This window comes from Phyllobates terribilis, unplaced genomic scaffold, assembly GCF_046119375.1.
Source record: "Phyllobates terribilis strain yellow unplaced genomic scaffold, ASM4611937v1 Scaffold_7__3_contigs__length_470593459, whole genome shotgun sequence".
Lineage (NCBI taxonomy): Eukaryota > Metazoa > Chordata > Amphibia > Anura > Dendrobatidae > Phyllobates > Phyllobates terribilis.
The window spans coordinates 30604449-30610400 of NW_027362767.1; positions in this window are offsets into that span (position 1 = coordinate 30604449).

Genomic DNA, 5952 nt, shown 5'->3' on the forward strand with positions numbered 1-5952 from the left:
ATGCCTCCGCCCTGCTGAGAGCTCACAAGCACACGTCTATCCTCTCCAATGGACAAGAATAGAACTACTATAATACTGTTCCTATGTACAAGAATATAACTACTATAATACTGTTCCTATGCACAAGAATATAACTACTATAATACTGCCCCTATGTACAAGAATATAACTACTATAATACTGTTCCTATGTACAAGAATATAACTACTATAATACTGCCCCTGTGTACAAGAATATAACTACTATAATACTCCTCCCTATATACAAGAATATAACTACTATAATACTGTCCCCTATGTACAAGAATATAACTACTATAATACTGCCCCTATGTACAAGAATATAACTACTATAATACTGTTCCTATGTACAAGAATATAACTACTATAATACTGCCCCTATGTACAAGAATATAACTACTATAATACTCCTCCCTATATACAAGAATAGAACTACTATAATACTGCCCCCTATGTACAAGAATATAACTACTATAATACTGCCCCTATGTACAAGAATATAACTACTATAATACTGTTCCTATGTACAAGAATATAACTACTATAATACTGCCCCTATGTACAAGAATATAACTACTATAATACTGCCCCTATGTACAAAAATATAACTGCTATAATTCTGCCCCTATATACAATAATATAACTGCTATAATACTGCCCCTATATACAAGAATATAACTACTATAATACTGCTCCTATGTACAAGAATATAACTACTATAATACTGCTCCTATGTACAAGAATATAACTACTATAATACTGCTCCTATGTACAAGAATATAACTACTATAATACTGCCCCCTTTGTACAAGAATATAACTACTATAATACTGCCCCTATGTACAAGAATATAACTACTATAATACTGCTCCTATGTACAAGAATATAACTACTATAATACTGACCCCTATGTCCAAGAATATAACTACTATAACACTGCCCCCTATGTACAGGAATATAACTACTATAATACTGCCCCCTATGCACAAGAATATTTAACTAATATAATACTGCCCCTATGTACAAAAATATAACTACTATAATACTGCCCCCCTATGTATAAGAATTTAACTACTATAATACTGCCCCCTATGTACAAGAATATTTAACTAATATAATACTGCCCCTATGTACAAGAATATAACTACTATAATACTGCCCCCCTATCTATAAGAATATAACTACTATAACACTGCCCCCCTATCTATAAGAATATAACTACTATAATACTGCCCCCTATGTACAAGAATATAACTACTATAATACTGCTCCCATGTACAAGAATATAACTACTATAATACTGCTCCCTATGTACAAGAATATAACTACTATAATACTGCCCCCTATGTACAAGATTATAACTACTATAATAATGCCCCTGTGTACAAGAATATAACTACTATAATACTGCCCCCTATGTACAAGAATATAACTACTATAATACTGCCCCCTATGTACAAGAATATAACTACTATAATACTGCCCCCTATGTACAAGAATATAACTTCTATAATACTGCTCCTATGTACAAGAATTTAACTACTATAATACTGCTCCTATGTACAAGAATATAACTACTATAATACTGCCTCTATGTACAAGAACATAACTACTATAATACTGCCCCCTATGTAGAAGAATATAACTACTATAATACTGCCCCCTATGTACAAGAATATAACTACTATAACACTGCTCCTATGTACAAGAATATAACTACTATAATACTGCCCACTATGTAAAAGAATATAACTACTATAATACTGCCCCTATGTACAAGAATATAACTACTATAATACTGTTCCTATGTACAAGAATATAACTACTATAATACTGCCCCTATGTACAAGAATATAACTACTATAATACTGCCCCTATGTACAAGAATATAACTGCTATAATACTGCTCCTATATACAAGAATATAACTACTATAATACTGCCCCTATGTACAAGAATATAACTACTATAATACTGCTCCTATGTACAAGAATATAACTACTATAATTCTGTTCCTATGTACAAGAATATAACTACTATAATACTGCCCCTATGTAAAAGAATATAACTACTATAATACTGCTCCTATGTACAAGAATATAACTACTATAATACTGTTCCTATGTACAAGAATATAACTACTATAATACTGCCCCTATGTAAAAGAATATAACTACTATAATACTGCCCCCTATGTACAAGAATATTTAACTAATATAATACTGCCCCTATGTACAAGAATATAGCTACTATAATACTGCCCCCTTTGTATAAGAATATAACTACTATAATAATGCCCCCCTATGTATAAGAATATAACTACTATAATACTGCCCCCTATGTATAAGAATATAACTACTTTAATACTGCCCCCATGTATAAGAATATAACTACTATAATATTGCCCCCTATGTATAAGAATATAACTACTATAATACTGACCCCTATGTATAAGAATATAACTACTATAATACTGCCCCCAATGTATAAGAATATAACTACTATAATACTGCCCCTATGTATAAGAATATAACTACTATAATACTGCCCCTATGTACAAGAATATAACTACCATAATACTGCTCCTATGTACAAGAATATAACTACTATAATACTGCCTCCTATGTACAAGAATATAACTACTATAATACTGTTCCTATGTACAAGAATATAACTACTATAATACTGCTCCCTATGTACAAGAATATAACTACTATAATACTGCTCCTATGTACAAGAATATAACTACTATAATACTGCCCCCTATGTACAAGAATATAACTACTATAATACTGCCCACTATGTACAAGAATAAAACTGCTATAATACTGCCCCTATGTACAAGAATATAACTACAATAATACTGCCCCTATGTACAAGAATATAACTACTATAATACTGCCCCCTATTGTATGAGAATATAACTACTATAATACTGCCCCCTATGTACAAGAATATAACTACTATAATACTGCCCCATATGTACAAGAATATAACTACTATAATGCTGCCCCCTATGTATGAGAATATAACTACTATAACACTGCCCCCTATGTACAAGAATATAACTGCTATAATACTGACCCCTATGTACAGGAATATAACTACTAAAATACTGCCCCCTATGTACAAGAATATTTAACTAATATAATACTGCCCCTATGTATAAGAATATAACTACTATAATACTGCCCCCCTATGTATAAGAATATAACTACTATAATACTGCCCCCTATGTACAAGAATATTTAACTAATATAATACTGCCCCTATGTACAAGAATATAACTACTATAATACTGCCCCCCTATGTATAAGAATATAACTACTATAATACTGCCCCCTATGTACAAGAATATAACTACTTTAATACTGCTCCCATGTTCAAGAATATAACTACTATAATTCTGCTCCCTATGTACAAGAATATAACTACTATAATACTGCTCCTATGTACAAGAATATAACTACTATAATACTGGCTGCTATATACAAGAATATAACTACTATAATACTGCCAGCTATATACAAGAATATAACTACTATAATACTGCCCCCTATGTACAAGAATATAACTACTATAATACTACTCCTATGTACAAGAATATAACTACTATAATACTGCTCCCTATGTACAATAATATAACTACTATAACACTGCTCCTATGTACAAGAATATAACTACTATAATACTGCCCCTATATACATGAATATAACTACTATAATACTGCCCCTATGTATAAGAATATCACTACTATAATACTGCCCCCTATGTACAAGAATATAACTACTATAATACTGCCCCTATATGCATGAATATAACTACTATAATACTGCTCCTATGTACAAGAATATAACTACTATAATACTGCCCCCTATGTACAAGAATATAACTACTATAATACTGCCCACTATGTACATGAATAAAACTGCTATAATACTGCCCCTATGTACAAGAATATAACTACTATAATACTGCCCCTATGTACAACAATATGACTACTATAATACTGTCCCCTATTGTATGAGAATATAACTACTATAATACTGCCCCATATGTACAAGAATATAACTACTATAATACTGCCCCATATGTACAAGAATATAACTACTATAATGCTGTCCCCTATGTATGAGAATATAACTACTATAACACTGCCCCCTATGTACTAGAATATAACTACTATAATACTGACCCCTATGTACAGGAATATAACTACTATAATACTGCCCCCTATGTACAAGAATATTTAACTAATATAATACTGCCATTATGTACAAGAATATAACTACTATAATACTGCCCCCCTATGTATAAGAATATAACTACTATAATACTGCCCCTATGTACAAGAATATTTAACTAATATAATACTTCCCCTATGTACAAGAATATAACTACTATAATACTGCCCCCCATGTATAAGAATATAACTACTATAATACTGCCCCCTATGTACAAGAATATAACTACTATAATACTGCTCCCATGTTCAAGAATATAACTACTATAATACTGTTCCCTATGTACAAGAATATAACTACTATAATACTGCTCCTCTGTACAAGAATATAACTACTATAATACTGCCCCTATGTACAAGAATATAACTACTATAATACTGCCCCTATGTACAAGAATATAACTACTATAATACTACCCCCTATGTACAAGAATATAACTACTATAATACTGCCCCTATGTACAAGAATATAACTACTATAATACTGCCAGCTATATACAAGAATATAACTACTATAATACTGACCCCTATGTACAAGAATATAACTACTATAATACTACTCCTATGTACAAGAATATAACTACTATAATACTGATCCCTATGTACAAGAATATAACTACTATAATGCTGCTCCTATGTACAAGAATATAACTACTATAATACTGCTCCTATGTATAAGAATATAACTACTATAATACTGCCCCCTATGAACAAGAATATAACTACTATAATACTACTCCTATGTACAAGAATATAACTACTATAATACTGCCCCTATGTACAAGAATATAACTACTATAATACTGCTCCTATATACAAGAATATAACTACTAATACTGCTCCTCTGTACAAGAATATAATTACTATAATACTGCCCTCTATGTACAAGAATATAACTACTATAATACTGCTCCCTATGTACAATAATATAACTACTATAACACTGCTCCTATGTACAAGAATATAACTACTATAATACTGCCCCTATATACATGAATATAACTACTATAATACTGCCCCCTATGTATAAGAATATCACTACTATAATACTGCCCCCTATGTACAAGAATATAACTACTATAATACTGCCCCCTATATGCAAGAATATAACTACTATAATACTGCCCCCTATATGCAAGAATATAACTACTATAATACTGCCCCCTATGTACAAGAATATAACTACTATAATACTGCCCCCTATGTACAAGAATATAACTACTGTAATACTGCTCCTATGTACAAGAATATAACTACTATAATACTGCCCCCTATGTACAAGAATATAACTACTATAATACTGCCCCCTATGTACAAGAATATAACTACTATAATACTGCTTCTATGTACAAGAATATAACTACTATAATACTGCCCCTATGTACAAGAATATATCTACTATAATACTGCCCCCTATGTACAAGAATATAACTGCTATAATACTGACCCCTATGTACAAGAATATAACTACTATAATACTGCTCCTATGTATAAGAATATAACTACTATAATACTGCCCCCTATGTACAAGAATATAACTACTATAATGATCTTTTTATTTAAAACTGACAACCAAATATTACAGAATAATTACATTAAAATCACAAAATAATAAATATTAAAGAAAATAAATACTGTGTTGTTACATCACTTACACAATAATATTAGATAACATTGATAAATCCCGCCA